This window comes from Danio rerio, chromosome 9, assembly GCF_049306965.1.
Source record: "Danio rerio strain Tuebingen ecotype United States chromosome 9, GRCz12tu, whole genome shotgun sequence".
NCBI lineage: Eukaryota > Metazoa > Chordata > Actinopteri > Cypriniformes > Danionidae > Danio > Danio rerio.
In genome coordinates, this window is record NC_133184.1 from 15,690,028 (window position 1) to 15,709,081 (window position 19,054).

General features: G+C 35.7%; 2 long non-coding RNA genes across 2 annotated transcripts in view; one reads left to right on the top strand and one right to left on the bottom strand.

Annotated features, from left to right (window-relative positions):
* LOC141376089 (uncharacterized) overlaps positions 1-19,054 on the bottom strand; it is a 1,000,182-nt gene that overhangs the window by 968,671 nt on the left and 12,457 nt on the right. The gene's annotated exons all lie outside the window — the stretch shown is intronic.
* LOC141376091 (uncharacterized) lies at positions 3,531-5,343 on the top strand. The gene is made up of 3 exons (XR_012385235.1): positions 3,531-4,131; positions 4,200-4,376; positions 5,054-5,343. It is a non-coding gene; the product is annotated as an uncharacterized lncRNA (long non-coding RNA).

The window sequence follows — 19,054 nt, forward strand, 5'->3', positions numbered from 1 at the left end:
ATGTCACAATCTGTGATGAAGCAGACGAGAACAATAAATTAATTAATAAATAAAAATAATGATGTGAAAATTCTTGACAAGAATAGGTCAGAATAAATGTGTTGTTTATATGTAGTTAAATATGTTGTTTATGTAACAATAGGGATAGTTCCCCCAAAATTAAAATGTACTCAGACTCAAGTGCTTCCAAATATTTCAGTTTTTTTTTCTGTTGAACACAAAAGATGATTTTTTTTTTGCCATAATCTCTTTTAATTTTAATTTTCATATCATACAGATAAAAATACAGTACAACACTTTACATGCATTTTCTTGTAGCCATTTATAAAATCACTCTGCCAACTTGAATAGTGCTCCATTTATTCATTTTATTCCCCATTATATGACAGGCCTAGGGTTTAACCTTGAAAATGTTTTTTTTTTCTTTTTTTTTTTTTTTTGCACAAACTAAGGTTAAAAAGACTGTAATCTTTATAAATATGTCACTGACACTGAAGCTCTGACCATTAACATGTTTGACTACAAATTTCATGCAAATTATGTGTACATAGCTGTAACGTAATTACATTTCAGCAGAACTATATGCTAGATAACACATCTGTCAAATATTTCGGTGTAAACAGTGATCTCTGTCGTCTGACCATTGGATCCCCCAGGGTGGATGTTGACACCAGGTGTACACAGGGCCTAAGGGTCCTAAACTACAGTTTTTCTTGTTTGCTTTGACCTGGTTAAAGAAACTAGGTTCCTCTTCATTTTCATTATCACTATCCCAGCAGAGCAGAGGACCGGTCTTGCAAATGTGTAAACCCTTTCTCATTGGGTTGACACATTTTCCCTACCATTTTTCCAAACAGTTAACACAGATGTCATTCAAGCAGTCCAAACTCTATTGTTTTAGTTTTGGTAACCAAACAGAATCCATCTATTCCTAACTATTAAAAACTACCAACATCAGTATGAAATCACTGAAGCACCGGTTTGACACTCCTTCACACAAATCTTCAATTAGCCATCATTCTGCAAACCTTATAAAAACGATGGAAGGTCTGTGTTGTTCTGTGCCAGCATTGATGGAGGAGGTCAATATGGCTATGTCCTGTAGTATATTAGTTTACATGTGTTTTCTCTCATATTTACAGTATTTTATTACTTTTGTCTGTTTTTTTTATATACAGTATTTCAGTTTTCAGCCACAGTTTGAAAAATGTCATGAATTCAATATATATTCAATCAAAGCACATCTTATTCTTGATCCAATTCTTTGCAAAAAGGCGAATTTGACAGCCCAAATAGAGACAACAAATGCCATTGGCTACAATGGCAAGCAATGGTGGTGCATTTTGAGTTCTGTATTTTGTATTTTGTTGTCCATTGTGTAATGATTAATTGAAAGAGCTCATATACTTGTTTGCAAGTTGTGTAGTTTGAAGGTAAAACTAGCTTTTGTTGCATATGTTAAATGTTTTGACACAATATGTGCCTTTTGCAAGCAAAATGTGTCATTTTGACCATGAGTGCCGCTGTTTAGGCCTGTGTGTTAACTGTTTTGAAAATGTGGAGTTTCAGTTGACAACTGCATCCAAGCAATCGAGAAAAACTGTAATAGCCCACCAAGTCCACAAAGCAGTCTCAACTACCTGCCTGTGTGTTAGGCCTTATTTAAATCTTCTTCCTGTTTGATTTATTGCATGTTTGGTAAGACCCCAGCAGATGAAAGGCTCTGCTATGTTTTATCACCATGCATTTAATGTCAAATGCTGAAAAAAGACAGCAAGGTGTGTGTGTGTGTGTGTGTGTGTGTGTGTGTGTGTGTGTGTGTGTGTGTGTGTGTGTGTGTGTGTGTTTGTGTGTGTGCGTGTGTGTGTGCGTGTGTGTGTGTGTGTGTGGGTGTGTGTGTGTGCTTTCTGTAATCAATCGTCAGCATAAAATTCAGGGGTAGTAGTTGGAGTGGTTAACAATCTGTCTCAAGGCATCCTTCAACTGCTAACACTATCATGCCCTTAAAGGCATATTACACCCAAAATTGAAACATCTGTTATTATTTACTCACATGTGTCATTCCTGAATTACTGTTGGCAACAAAAGAAGACACATTTATAAAACTTTTTGGTAGCCAAAGTCAGGTTCCACCCTAATGTGAAGCACATCTTTTCAAAGTTCTCAAACCTACAAATCTAAAATGTAATTTACATGCATTTCTTTCAAGTTGTTACAGTGGCCAGGGGCGCAACTGAACATTTACTGAGGGGTATGCGATTTCAAGTTTTGCGCCCCCTCAAACACTCCTCAAACACCTCAAAACACTACTGAAATTGTATGAAATAGTAAAAGTATAATTACACTAATGTTAAGTCACAAAGAATTACATCTCATCCCAACCCAAATTTCTTCTTAATTCCATTTTCCTCACCAAATGATTATAGCACCTTGACATGACTTGTTTTTGTATTTTTTGTTCATTTGTCAAAACAAAATGATAGATATGGGAGGCAAAAGAACTTAAAATGTAATCACTTCTCACATGCATTTGTGAGAGGTGTAAGGTCTGTCTTCGCATGAACAATTGACTGAAACTACTATCACACCTTTCACAAAGTGAAATAAAAAAGACTGTACAATGTTTAAGGTAAAAAATAGAGACAAACTGCCTGAAATGTTTTATTTGATCAATTTTATGGGCCAACTTTTTTGGAACTAAATTGAACTAGTTTTGAGCACAAAACCAAAAGTTTACCAAAATACCTGATGTATCAATGTGATACTTAATAAATTTATAAAAACATGTATATGGTATAAAAATGGATCTTTATAGGATTAATAAACATCTCAGTCGCGATTTGAAGATGAATGAAAGCGCATACTTTGAGATTCGGGTGTGTGAACAGACAAACACACTTGATAATATGTAATTTATGTTTTTTAAATACAACTAAAATTATCTTAAATTAGCATAAACAAAACTAATTGTCATTGCATTTATGTTAAGTAAAAGCCCATGCAGAGACTGAGTGGCGATAATGAAAAATGTATGATATGGCAGCCCGTCGCTCCCAAAAACATTAGAAGTTGATTAAAAGTATGGTAATAATAGTGTGTGTTAAGCTTACCAATCCCTTATCATCCAATTTGTCATGGCAGTTTTCATTTTAAGGCATTGTTTGTTTTCTTTTTGTTTTCTATTTTGCACTCCACTTGTCTTTACTCTTCTCTCCATTTTGAACATGTGACTGTGGTATAATTTTGTATTCAACAAAACACAGTTTTATATTCATGTAAAATGCAGGATAAAAATTTTTTCAACCAAAAATATGTGTTTATTTTGTTTAATATGTATAATAATATGCATCATTTCAAAAATAGTTTTGGCACAATGGCGCCCCCCCATGTGTGGCGCCCCTATGCACCGCATACGGCATGCACTAAATTCCAGGGGTTTCATTACCACGACGTAAAATGGGCGTGGCTCGGTCGGTGTTTGGGAAACGCCCCCTTAAAAAAAAAAAAACAATACTGAGAGGTCACCGATCATGCGCAGTACAGGTTCTTTTTTAGCGCGGTCATTTCAAACAGGATGATTATGGATAAAGAACCTACCGCGGTGGATAACGAGGGAAAAAAACAATCATACAGGTTATTTTTTTGTTTTTATAATGTTATATTTTAAAGATTTCATTAGCAAAAACGGCTGACCTCGTTTTACTCCGTTTTACTGTCTCTGGGCTTTTGTACTTCCATTTTAAACCAAATAATATTTGTGGTAAGATTAACCGTGTTTTTGTAGTTTAAAATATGGTATTCAGTCATGTTTAAACAAATAAATACCACATTTTCTGTAATAAATCGTGGTTAATTTTTCTTTCTCGATCTTAGTTAATTAACATAACTCATATTTATTTTCTATTTTTATTTAAAGTCATCATACACAAAACAACTGGGATCAGGACAGGTATCTGATGTTAACTAATATAAAAGTGATCATACATAAAACCCCTGGGATCAGGACAGGTATCTGATGTTACTGTATATAATATAAAAGTGGTCATACATGAAACACCTGGGATCAGGACAGGTATCTGATGTTAATATATATAAAAGTGATCATACATGAAACCCCTGGGATCAGGACAGGTATCTGATGTTAATATATATAAAAGTGATCATACATGAAACACCTCACACCCCTGGGATCAGGACAGGTATCTGATGTTAACTAATATAAAAGTGATCATACATAAAACCCCTGGGATCAGGACAGGTATCTGATGTTAATATATAAAAAAGTGATCATACATGAAACACCTGGGATCAGGAAAGGTATCTGATGTTAATATATATAAAAGTGATCATACATGAAACCCCTGGGATCAGGACAGGTATCTGATGTTAATATATATAAAAGTGATCATACCTGAAACACCTGGGATCAGGACAGGTATTTGATGTTACTGTATATAATATAAAAGTGATCATACATGAAACCCCTGGGATCAGGACAGGTATCTGATGTTAATGTATATAATATAAAAGTGATCATACATGAAACACCTGAGATCAGGACAGGTATCTGATGTTACTGTATATAATATAAAAGTGATCATACATGAAACCCCTGGGATCAGGACAGGTATCTGATGTTAATGTATATAATATAAAAGTGATCATACATGAAACACCTGGGATCAGGACAGGTATCTGATGTTAATATATATAAAAGTGATCATACATGAAACACCTGAGATCAGGACAGGTATTTGATGTTAATATATATAAAAGTGATCATATGAAACCCCTGGAATCAAGACAGGTATTTGATGTTACTGTATATAATATAAAAGTGATCATACATGAAACACCTGGGATCAGGACAGGTATCTGATGTTAATGTATATAATATAAAAGTGATCATACATAAAACACCTGAGATCAGGACAGGTATCTGATGTTAATATATATAAAAGTGATCATACATGAAACCCCTGGGATCAGGACAGGTATCTGATGTTAATATATATAAAAGTGATCATACATGAAACCCCTGAGATCAGGACAGGTATCTGATGTTAATATATATAAAAGTGATCATACATGAAACCCCTGGGATCAGGACAGGTATCTGATGTTAATATATATAAAAGTGATCATACATGAAACCCCTGAGATCAGGACAGGTATCTGATGTTAATATATATAAAAGTGATCATACATGAAACCCCTGGGATCAGGACAGGTATCTGATGTTAATATATATAAAAGTGATCATACATGAAACCCCTGAGATCAGGACAGGTATTTGATGTTACTGTATATAATATAAAAGTGATCATACATGAAACCCCTGGGATCAGGACAGGTATCTGATGTTAATGTATATAAAAGTGATCATACATGAAACACCTGGGATCAGGACAGGTATCTGATGTTAATGTATATAATATATAAAGTTTTTGGCACAAAAGCCGTGGGATCGGGACAGGTATCTTAAGTTATAACAGTATTAATGTAATCTGAGAGGTATCTTAAGTTAATTTGTTTAATATAACATTCACTGACTTCACATGAAACACCTGCGATCAGGACAGCTATTTAGTACTGCATATAAAAGGCATTTGACACGAAACCCCTGCAATACGTACAGGTATCTGAATCAAACGGCTGTTTTCACAATCTGCGCATGATCCGTGACCTATGCAAATTCACAGATAGGCCACGCCCACCCGATGACGCAGTAGCGGTTACGCTGTACTGAAACCCCTGGAAAAAAGTGCCTGCCCACCGCATACACTGCATACCCCCTTTTTGCGCCACTGACAGTGGCTAACTGTAGTATTGGTAACCTAATAACCAACAGTAAACACATCAAGCATAATGTAGATATAGAGATTAATCACGTTGATAAAACTTTTGCAACGCCAGTGTTTATTCAGCAAATGTGTGTCCATCTCTCATTGGCATTAACCCTCCCTCAGTCCAAAACAACCTCAAGTTAGCAAATGGAGAAAAAAACTGCTTAAAGTTAAAGGTTGACTGGTTTTACCTTGTCGACCAGCCCGGTTTTAGAAGGATTTTGGCCCTTTCCAGACTGATTTTAGCCGTTTCCAGCCTGGTATTAGTTGGTCATGTTAGGAAATGACCAGCTAAAATCAGCTTGACCAGCCTCCCTACACCTTTTGATGGCTTCACTTCAGACACTGCTCAGGACTATTTGTTGAGGATGTGGATTGAAATTCATAATGTTGTGAATAATAGTTATTTGTAAAATATGAACTGTTCCGCTTCATATGATCTAATAACATCAGTTTGTTTGTTTTCTTGACTATTTTATTTTTTTCTGGTTGACATTAACTTTGCATTATGAATCACCAACTACAATGGTGTCAGCTAAAAATCTTCTTTAAAGAGCCCCTTTTATACATTAAAAAAGGTCATATTTTCGTTTTAGTGGTCTCCAACAACAGGCTGATATGCATACGGGGTCAAAAAACACTTTCTTTTTTTATAAAATTCATTTATTTTTTTTAAATTATCCCAACTACTCTCATATGATTCATTCAGCTATTCATTTGTTCCCAAACCCCTCCTTAGCGCAATGCTAATCTGTGCTGATTGGTCCGATGACCCGGTCTGTTTTGATTGGTCGACTGCTTTCAGCAGGGCCGGCGCGTCCATAGAGACAACACCCCTATTCACCCCCAACACCTCATCCCCCCCACACCCCCCAGTCACTTACGTTTTAATTTTCAGGTTGAGGGTGGTGTGATCATCGTTTGCCTAGAATGCCAGTTTAGCTTGCTCCGGCCCTGAGCATGATACAGAGAGAAATGCCCACCTCAGCTTATCAACAGTGTTGAAGTAGTCAAAGTGCAGAGTGCATGTGTGAGCTCAATGCAGGATTGCATTAAAGCAATGCAGTTTAACACCAGCATATTGCTCTGTTCTTAACCATGATGGCAAACTGCAGTGGATTGCGAGCTCACAAACGTATTTTAATCCGGAAAAAAAAAAAAAAATTGACACGTAACGCTTTTTCAACTTGGCTTTGGTACAATTTGGAGGCTTGGTGACTTTTTGAAACACAATTAAATACACAAATTGCAAGCTCTTAAAATAAGGAGAGGACCATTTTAATCACACTTACACTTGTGAAATGGAGGTAGAAACTGATCCATGAACTGTTTACTGTAAAGTTCCTGTCAAGCTCCTTCCATTTTACAAACAGCTGACAATTCCCTCTTTGTAAGCTTGTAGATTGCTGAAGCACTCATCACAGCACAAGGTAGGGGCCATAATGCTAAGGTATTTTTGCAAAAATAAACTTCACCCACTGACTCTTCACATCCTCATCTTTGGGTAGGGGAAAAAAAAAAAAACGCTAAATTTCCCTCACACTTCAGAACACATTGCAACATAAGTCAACCAGTATTTAACATAAATATTTCGATCTGCTACAGTGTTTGTCTTCCTTTTTTTCTTTCTACAGTGTTTGTGGGTGGGGGTTTCAATCTCCCCGGGTTCGTATCGACGTCACACTGACACGACTAAAGACTCATATCAGCAGCGATTCATACAAACCACTATGAGTCGACTCATTTATAAAAAAATCTATAATTTTAAACACTGTGTACTTTCAGATTTAAAGGGCCATGAAACCCCCTCGTTTCAGCAGGGTGTTTTCACACCTCTACTTTGGAAAAAGTCAGAAAAGTGGGCGTGTCCAGCTCTGTTTAGGGGGGAGTGTCGGAGGAACTAAAGTGGGATGGTGTGGGAGTGTCTATTTGGGCACGCTGACTTTCAGAGTCAAAATACACACCCACACAGACAGGAGAAAGGGATGGTGTTTAACCTACATGGACATCTGTAGTCGAATTATTTGCCAAATTATTAAATGTTGGACTTTAACTGCAGTTTGGCTCTTTCATTCAGGGAATTCATTCATGCCTCTCGCGACAAACGAGATATTTGATTCGAGGAACTGCTCTAAGCGTGTATTTTTCATGCAATGTTTGATACCGCACAGCGAATGAGAGAAAAAAAACCTCCGCATTTCCCGGAAACTTAGATGCATACGGCAGGTAGTGTCAGAAAGCCGCGTGTGTTATTCCGGTCACAAAATGCGGTGCCAACATTTCTGCACTCAGTGCAATAGTTAACTTAATTCGATACGAACAAACTGAATAAACAAAGAGCACTGGTCGCTCACTTGCCAAATCTGTAGAGACAGGACAATCACCAGCAACTAGAGCCGCGTCTATATGGAGAGAATACTACAAGCGAATCCAGATTTCAGCGTTTGCAGATGAGAACAGCTCTCAGGTAAACAATAATCCCCCTTAGACACGTAAGTTATTGTTGTCGAGCATCGCGTACACTGTAATCCACACGTGATCCAGATAAGCTCTCACAGAGAGAAAATGAAAACGAAACTTAACGGCAGCAAACCATAAAAGCAACACTTCACGCTTGTTTTGCCAACACAACGTGGCGTCTTTGTGGTGTAAGCACGGTGACACAAATGAATATTAATGAAGTAGCACAGTAGAGCGCGCTGATTGGTTTGAACCAAGCCTTACTCATGCATTAATGTATCACACTGTAAGACGTAATAAGACTCACTCTGGCACAGACGCCCAGTCTGCACGCTGGAATACAACGCTATTATGTCATGACCGTGACGCAGCTTCAAAAATTCGTTTCAAACAGGAAGTACGAATTTGCTTGAAATAACGCAAAAACAACCAATTTACACTTTTTAGTGAAATATAGGTGTCCTAATAGTGTTTTTAGCAGTGTGGGACACACATACGACTGTCAACAGCTCAAAAAATGTGTTTTGGTGTTTCGTGACCCTTTAAGCCTAAACTGGATATTTCACTTCACTTAGAGCTGTGTTACACACTGCATGGAAGGTCATTTTCAAAAACCCATAATAGAGGCTCTTTAGCATTCTAATGAAGAAAAAAGTCACCTACATTTAGCCTAAAGCAAACTGTCAGCAATGTATATATTTTATATTACCTGGCCTATATATTTGTGTGATCACATTTTATGTTAAACCATTACAGTACTTTTGCCTCAATAAAATCAATAATTAATAACTAACGTATGCAGAAAAGGATAATGCTGAATATTCATTATTACATTATTGACCTTATTCTTCATGTTTGAGAGGGTGCAACCATTGGAATCTTTTTAGCCAGAGACTTCCCGTTTCATTCACTTCCATTGGTTTTAGACATTGTTGTACTGCAAACTGCCATTTCTTATTATATTATTCTACTTTTTATGTATAGACATAAACACACTTGTTTATAGAGCAAGTAGTTTAACCTTTTTATGTTGTTTATTGTTCCAAGTCATTTCTCCCAAAAGCAAATGAATCGGGAGTTCTAAAACAATTTCAGAAACTACAACACTTCTGTATAGCAGAATAAGGCCAATACGTACTACAATAAATAGAGAATAGCTTAAGTAAAAAGGCAGGTAATACGACAGTAGTTAATAGTAAAAATTGCTACTTAAACTATAAACATTGATTTATATTTGTTGAGATGTTGTTAGGCTTGAAAAGTGATGCCAGCTCAAGTGGCAAAATGTGATGAGATGGAAGTGAGAATGTGACGATTTGAAACCGCATGGAACAACCATTTCCATTTAACTCTATGTTACTTTAGATCAGAGGTGCGCAAAGTAGGGCCCTCCAGCCAAAGTTGGCCCATGGTAATCTTTGGTTTGGCCCACCATCTGAAGGGAGGAAGAATGATGGGAAGTTGGTTGGGGTAAATTCCTTTTGACAGAGATCATGAATTTAAATTGAACAATCTTTTTTATTTCTTTAATTGAGGAGCTACAAAAAAGCTAACTAAAATGAAATGTTTCATTTAAATGATGTAAAATAATTACACTTTTAAAAGAGAGCAATGCACAAGACATTAGTGAGCAAACAAGGCAAATTCAGAGTAGCTAAGTGTAGTCAGCATTAAACTCTATTTTGTTTTAAATGAGATTGTTTATGTTTTTACTATAATAAGTTAATTATAAAACTGTAAAAATGATACTGCATCTTTAATTAATGTTTTAAAGCAACATTTCTAGTTATTTTTAAATATTAGCCAATAAAGTAGGAAATAATCCATGGCAAATTTTATGTGATATAGCTTGGTATACTTATCTTCGGCTCACAATCAAGTTTGGTTTTTGGCCCTTTATAAGAAAATGTTTGGGCACCCCAGTTTTAGATTGTCACTTTCATTCGTGAGCTACTTTGAAATGCAATCTACAGTAAATGACTATGATATTTCATAACTGTAAAGCCTGATCTGTCTATATACCCTAGACCCTGATGACAAAAACACATCCAGCTGTTAAAAAGGGCAGACCTCCTCAATTTTACTTCCTCAAATGTAGCATTTACTGTGTTATATGTATTGCGTCCATGGTTACAGGACAGTCATCAGCAACAGTCATCACTTCAAATGGCTCGAAGCAAATGCAAATTGCATTTCTAACAGATGTTGTGGTCGTGCTTGCATTACCTAATTTTCCTAATTCCTTTAGTAAGTCAGACACAAAAACAATACAGATAACTTAATCTCAATCTTCCCTTGAGCAAGCACTTGCTTCAGGGATCCTGTTCTTGTGATAAGAGCTCATTAGGAGACATAAGTCTTGGTTGAAATAAATGAAACTCCTTATCCTGAATTTTTCAGGAAATATGTTGAGCTTTTTTTAGTTAAACAATTATATGGTCGGGATCTTCATCAGTCTCTTGTGAGAGTATAAAGCATAATAAATCAAATAACAAATAAAGAAGCTCAGACAGAATGTTTAGAGATACATCTAGGAGCAGTAACTTGAAACTTCTAGCAAAAGCCAAAGAATACACATCTGAATGACGACAAAGCAACAGGCCACACACTCATGCAGTTTATACTAGAGTTGCTCGACACTGGATAAATTGCACATTGCAATATTTTTTTTTATTCTGCGATATATATATTGCAATATGAACGCAATTTCCCTAGATGAGTTGAATAAATGTTTGTAAATAATTTATCATTTTAGATTGATTGTGACTATTCTATTCAGCAGTGCAAAAAATATAATTCAAGTTTATTTGAATAGCATTTAATAAGCATTGTAAGTCTTGTATAATGAGCATACTATTTATATTATTGAGTACAATATTTGTATAATAAAAATCTATTTATTCAATTTATTACTTGATGAACACAAAAACTGGATGAACACTTTAGTTTAAGCACCAACAATTACACTAATTTAAGGTGTCATTGTTACAATGTACATATTCATTCATTTATTTTATTTTCAACTTATTAATTGGGGTCGCCACAGCGGGATGAACCACCACCTTATCCAGCATATGTTTTGCGCAGCGAATGTCTTTCCAGCTGCAACCCGACACTGGGAAACACCCATACACTCTTGCATTCACACATACGCTTTGGCCAATTTAGCTTATTCAATTCACCTATAGCGCATGGCTTTGGACTGTGGGGGAAACCAGAGGTACAATGTAAATATGTTTTCAGTTGGCGTTTCTTTGTGGAATTTGCATGTTCTCCCTGCCTTCGCGTGGGTTTCCTCCGGGTGCTCCAGTTTCCCCCACAGTCCAAAGACATGTGGTACAGGTGAATTGGGTAGGCTAAATTGTCCGTAGTGTATGAGTGTATGTGTGAATGTGTGTGTAAACGAAGCATTTTTTCTTTAGCAAGAGCATCACAAATAACAACTAAACAATGATTCAAATTGAATAAATATCTTTGCATAGTGGTACACATAAAAAAGTCCATTTAAATTAAGGTAAGAGTAAATTTTAGTTTTTTTTTTTTTTTTTTTTTTGTTAAAGTACATTTTAAAAGTAACGTAAATTTAAAATAGTCTGTATACATTAAATTGAGAACCAATGCCAGACCCAATATAAGTGATTTATTGTCTGCGTTGGAGTTGTATATTATGCTGCATAACCTTGGTAATAAGTTTTATTAAAAAAACTAATTTCGAGAAGAACATGTAATATGATTGAGCACGGCTGAATTCTGATCTGTAATCAGTAATAATCAAATCAGATTAATCCAAGCTTACAATAAAGTAAGTAAGTATACCAGTTTAACCCTACTGCCTTTTCTTTATTTTGGAAAAATCCCATCTCCTCCTTTTCTTCCCTTTTCTAAAGGGAGCTCTCGAGACCTACAGTACCTGATCTTGGACCCCTTAATATGCTAATTGATCAGGTGGGAGCCTTGGGCTCAATTATCTCTGAACTCAGGGTTCTTTTCCGGGGACAGCATGCCAAACCTGCTATTAACACTATAAGCATATCTAAGTGTGAACTCTTGAATTACTTGATGGACACAAAAACTTGATAAACGCTTTAGTTTAAGGACCAATGGTTACACTTTATTTTAAAGGTTTCATTTTTAAATTAAATTTAATTAATTCATTAAGTTTTATTAATGGTTTATTGATATAAAGAATTGTACCCTAATATAAAGTGTAACCAAGCCTAAAATTCAAGCAGTATTAAAGACAAATGAAACAACAGCAATAAAATAAGAACAAATCAATGATTTTGCAAGAGCAGCACAAAGATTCAAATAAAATAAAAGTGTTTGAATATGGGTGTATTTATTTTAATTTCAGTTAAATTGAAAGTTTGTAAATGTAAACTTTTTTTGTTATGTTAAAGTAAATAAAGAGTTCAGATGCAAAAACCTCTAAATGCCTTCAAAAAATTCCTCTTAAAATAAGCATGTTTCTCAGCCTCCTATATTTATGTTCATTTATTTCACTTTAAAAGCAATGAAAATAACTTATTTGTCACTATAAAAGTAAAATGACTTTAAGTCCATCACACAGGAGTTTGAGAAAAATGCTCATTTTAGAAGAAAATATTAAATGGCATTTAGGGGTATTTGCATGTAAACTGTTCAAATCTTAAAGGTAACATACAATCAAAACTGTCTGTATAAATAAAACTGAGAACCAATGCATGGACCCAATATAGTGATACACATCAGTTTTTTCCTTAGCTGGTTACATTTATTTTTGAGACTCACTAAAATATAAAATGTTACTTAATATTTATTCATTACTTTTCTTGTTGGCTTAATCCCTTTATTAATCCAGGGTCGCCACAGCAGAATGAACGGCAGTTTATCCAGCCACAACCCATCTCTGGGAAACATCCACACACTCATTCATACACACACAATTAAGCCTACCCAATTCACCTGTATCACATGTCTTTGGACTGTGGGGGAAACCGGAGCACCAGGAGAAAACCCAAGCAAAACCAGGGAGAGCATGCAAACTCCATACAGAAACGCCAACTGAGCCGAGCAGAGGTTCGAACCAGTGACCTTTCTTGCTGTGAGGCGACAGCACTACCTACTGTGCCACTGCGTCGCCTACTGAAAACCCTAATGTTATCTTTACTTAAAAAATTAAGTGAAGTTGACTGAATATAACTTGAAATTTTGCATTTTGGTGGTATCACTTAAAAATATGAGTTAATTTAACTTATGTACCATAAAAATGCAAAAACTTAAGATTTCAAGTGTAGTGAGCTCAAAATCATAATTAATCCTTTGGAAAAAAATAGGTAATTTTCACAAATGTAGTCTTGACTATTAAATTCTAATATGTGCAACCTTTTTTGCACAAGATCTTTTTTTAAATTAGAAAACATGACTTCAGATATATTTATTCATCATAATGTGAATAAATGGCTACTTATTTTTTAATTTAAAATTTATTTTAAAATATTTTATAGTATATTAACACACACACACACACACACACACACACACACACACACACACACACACACACACACACACATACATACATTATATATATATATATATATATATATATACATTATAATATATATATATTTATATATTGTACTGTTTTAATGGAACTACAGGGCACTAGAGGGCGCTGGTTAGACACCTGGAATGTATAATAGGTGAGTGAGTGAATGAAGAAGAGATTCAGTTGTGGTCAAGTGTGCCGCAAGCCTGCGTTTGAGTGAAGGTCTCGGCCGTTAGATCGCCCCCTGGGGGCTGGCTGCAGTACAAGTCATAAAGCCCGCCTCCTCCGTGTTAATGAAGGAGACTTGAGCCCAAATAAAAAAATTAATTACACTTGCAATTAAATGTCCCGAAAGATGGTTCTGGTCGATTAAGGCACTGATTATTGTGCTGAAATAGGTGCAGATCCTCATTTTTGTAAACAGTTTGTTTTTAGCAGTAATTTAATGCTGGGCGTGTCATCGTGATTGACAGCTGTGATTGACAGTTTCTCAAAGTGCGGCGTCTGAGCTTCGGCAGAAGACTGAAGTGTTATTACTCGATTTCTGTGATATTTTACTATGACAAAATGAGTTCAGCAGTAAACTACAGTTTCTGACATACATGATCTGGTGGAACACTGTTTATTCGCTAAGGTCAGAGCTTTTTTCGGGCTTTATTAGTTTGCTAATACACGCCCAGCCACCCAGATAGCAAAATACACTGGGGCCAGTTCTTGCCTGCGGAGACTTACCCCTCAGACTGACTACCTCTGCTGGACCTACTCCGGATGCCTGGACTCACTGCCCGATTCCAGCCTGAGTCAATTGAGCCAGATGCGGCGGCCGAGCGAGCAGGCGCTGCCGCATGCGAGCCGGAATCAGCCCGCGACGCCGCGACTAGGTTATGCGCTGATGCCCGGAGCTGGCGCGATTGAATCTTCATTATATAAAACCCTCACATTTGTTAACGTTATTACACCCATTTTTGTTGATATAACAACAAACGCATGCTACTATGTGAACGCAAAGTGTATCACTGAGTTTAACCTTTGAATAAAGATGCAAACAGCATAGCAATTATTTAAATAAAGGACAAAATAAATAACAATAAACCTGTATCGATTGCACAAGTATTAAATAATAATAATAATAAATACGAAAATGACAATAAAACTGCACAATAAAATAAACCCATTTAAGTACGGGGTATACAGGAGATCGTTAGCAGTAATTCTCTTTGTGTTTAAATAATAATCTCCACGTTGATCTCCTGTAAGGTTATTTGAACTTGCTTTATAGGACGTCTCTGCATTTTAAGTTTTGGCATGTTATTAAGTGATCTACTGAATTTGCTGTTATAAATCATTATAAGGTTCTTGAAACCGAATCTTATATAACCTAATAGAGCTGTAAATGTTAGATATTATTTATTTACATCATTTACTGTTGGCGTTTTATTTGAACACTCCAGCTAACATTAAAAAGAATGTAAATTCCTCGTTGCCAGATATAATGAAGGCATCGAATAAACCAAATGAAAACGGAGGCAAAAAAATTAAATAAATAAACAATTCAAGCGAAAATGAATAAACAATATACTAGTGATGTTACAGCAGATAGACGTTGTATTAATAGTGCAAAGTTTTTTTGCACAAATTGACAAATTGCAGGGTTGGGATGTGTAAATATCCTGTTGATATTTAGTAATCTTGCTGTATTTATCTTCTAAACGCACGATTGTTCCCGCATGGTAAATCGTTATGGTGTGTAGGCTATATTTTGGGTTCTGTTGATGGCTAATTAAAAATAAAAACCTTTCTAAAAATGTATGTGTTGTTTATATGTTATTGTTCATATTTTACAAGTGTTATTTCTACCCCTATGAAGATAACAAATACCAACAACAAATATAACAATAAGAGAATATATTATTTGTGCTCATATTCAGGCTAGAGTGTATAAAAGATCGTTTATTTCTGCAGTCCACCATGTATTGCTTTTATTAAAGTTTAACAGCTTACATCACACCGTTTTTAAACTGTATATTATTGTGTTTTTCTAATGTAAGTGCTTCTATTTACATCAGTGAGCGTTTGTTATAGTGCAGACACCGGCAGTCGAGTGAGAAGTTCGGGGGGCGTGGTTGATTTTACATAAAGCGTTTGGTTGGAAGCTCGACTCCGCTCATTATCGCGGCTCCTCCTCTGGCTCCATCAGACAGTCCTTCTGCGCATGTCTGGCTCCAATTTCAGCAGTCTTTTGCGACAGTTTGTGCCCGTCAAGCAGGCGTTTTGCCCTCAAGGCGTTCAATGGCAAAAGGGGCTGTCGCGTCGTCCATATTTTTTACAGTCATTGGTTGTGGTAGAGGGGAGTATGGTTCCTTGGAGCTACTTCAAATTGTGGCTGTTTCTCAATATGCGTTCTTCAGCGGTCTTGCGTCCTCGTGTTCTCATGCAACGTCATCATCAGCTGCCTAAGTTCAGTTTCAATACTCAAGACCGCAAGTACGGAGGACGTGTGAAACTTCCCGGATGTGTTCTTGAGATCGAGGATGCACTGATGCAGACTTGAGCACCGAACTCGCTCTGAAAGTCCCAGAAGTCATTGCGACTGGAGATGGGAAGCGCAGCATTTTATTTAGATTTATTATTAAAGTTCAGAGATATAATTTATTTACCTCAAGACTTTCCCTAAATGAAATGGTGAAAGTAAACATTAACATGAACATCTTAATAAAGGAATAAACACATTAAGGGTGTTTGTTTGCTGAAATTCGTATAAAAGGTTTTTTTATTTATATTGTGCAGGGTATATTTATAATGCTTTTATGCAAAGTATATGTTTTGAAGAGGGGAAAGACAATAAATCGTTGTATGAGTGCTGTAATGTTTAAATAATTTCCATTTAAAACGCGTGAAGGTCACGTGACCATCAGGAAGAACACAGCATCTCATTTCTCAAAGGACGCGTTCTCTACCCTCGCGGCCTCCTGAGTTCGTTCTTCCGAGGACACCTGGCAAGACCAGTCTCCACAAGAACGCAAGTCCATTCTCTGCGTTCTTGGAATTAAGAAACAGCCTGTTTGTATTGTGAAGTCCTAGTTGGTAAACCTTGCCTTTAAGATCAGCCTAAGGGCTTTTTTATTCAGTTTGCCAAACTTAGCACTAAGTTTGGTGAACTGAACAATTTAAGTTTAATCTACACTCAAAAAAATGAATCATGGCTTTAGTTGGTCCAAACAATGTAACTATGTTCAAATTAAAAAATTCACTTATGTTTGTCTATTAAAACCAAAAGAGTTGTGTTGGAATTGGAAAAAATAGAAAAAGTGTATTTTTAAATTTAAACAGCTTTCTTAATTAAGATGAATGAAAGGGAGTTGTGTTGCTTCTGCAGTACCAAACATTGGTCATTAGGTTATTTGTTGTTTCAAAACAACAGAGAAAGGAAGATTCAAACCACAACAATCACTCTCATTATATGTGAATCAAAAGAGGAAGATTACAGTAAAAATTTAGAAAGATGTTGTGCACTATGTTCAATGCACTGAAAAAATATGGGTGATTTTAACAGTAAAAGTCTGTACAGTCCACAGTAAAAATCTGTTCAATAATTAGCAGCTAATTTCTGTACAAAATAGGAAAAATAACTGTAACAGATCAAACCTTTGTTTTCTAGAATGTAATCAGAGTGTCTGGAATCTTGCCATACACCCTCATTCACTAGACCCTAAATTAGTCGAATAGTTTATTCCACTAGATAGAGTGAATGAGTGAATTCAGACACTGATGAACAGCTGCTGTAGACAAGCTCAATCACTGAAGGAAACTTAACCACATACAGACACAGCCTCACACTAAACAAACTGAATTAAAACAGAGGATTAAACACCTCCATTAAATAACAGCATTAGCAGCTTCACTGATTACAGTTTGAACACATTTCTGTCATATCTGCAGGAATATTTGATAATTAACAGAGGTTTATATATTTTTTGAACATTTTTTTTTTTATTTGACCTCACCATCATGGAGATCAGAGGCTGGTTTAGTTGGGCTCTTGATCCTTCACTCTTCTATCTTCATGTTCCTCTGTCTGTTATAACTGTGTGTCTGAAACTCATCAGTTATTGCAAAAAAAGATAAGAATGTTTTCTGAGCTAAATTGTAGCAGAATATAATTTCTGGCAATTTGTAAGTTAAAATGTGTAAGATATCTAAAAAAATGATTACAGAATTTATTTATATCACTGCAGTTTGGGACAATACTCCAGGCTTTTCATTGAAGGTTAGCAAATACAAACAAAAAAGAAATAAATATAAAAAAAAATTAATAATTAGAGTGTCATGCGCAAAACTTTGGAGCTCTAGCAACTCTTTAAGACACGCAGACATCAAGAATTAGGATATGAACCTCATCCATGGTTGCTGAAAAAAAAGCTACGTAATTTATTCATACTGCAATGCATGCTGGGTGCCAGCATAGTACAAATCTCCCAGCATGCATTGCAGCATGAATAAATTATGCAGCTTAAAGTTCTTACAATTTTGTTCTCTGCCTTTAGTCTATGTTGTTTTTTGGGTGTAATATTTCAGTAGTGTTTTGTATAGTTCTGCGTTGTTTTTTTATCAGATTTTTATTTTTGCTTTGTCACCATCGTTGAGATTCAAAGACTAATTGTTGATGTCTGTGTGTTTGTTAAGTTCTGCTATACATCAAACAATCTCATTGTAAACAATGTATTTAGGGCTGAAGCTCCAGTTGTTTCATTTACATATATTATTCATTTCCTACACCATGCTAATAACATTTTCAACAAATAAGCAGGTGAAGGAGGTTTTAATATCATAGTTAATCTCCTCAGACTGATTCTTATCTATTTTTTGTTTTTTCTTGCTATACAGACAGTGTGATAAACACAATTAATTGTAGCAACCAATGGAAACTAGTGGTAGAACAAGCAGCTGAAGAGCCCAATGAAAGCAGACTCTGTCCTCCAACATGGTGACTTCAAATGAACAACAGAAATGTCATAAAGAGCTTTTGTCCACATGACAGAAATAAAATCAGAGCTCTGTAATAAGTGAAGCTCCTGATGTTAGTGGAGTTGTTAATGGTCTCTGCTAAGATCTTTAGAAAGAACATTTTTATTGTTTAATTATTTTATTTAGAGTTTTGTTTTCAGTTGATTTCATTCTTGGTTTTGGCTGTAATTTGTGTTTTTCTTTCCTTCAGTGA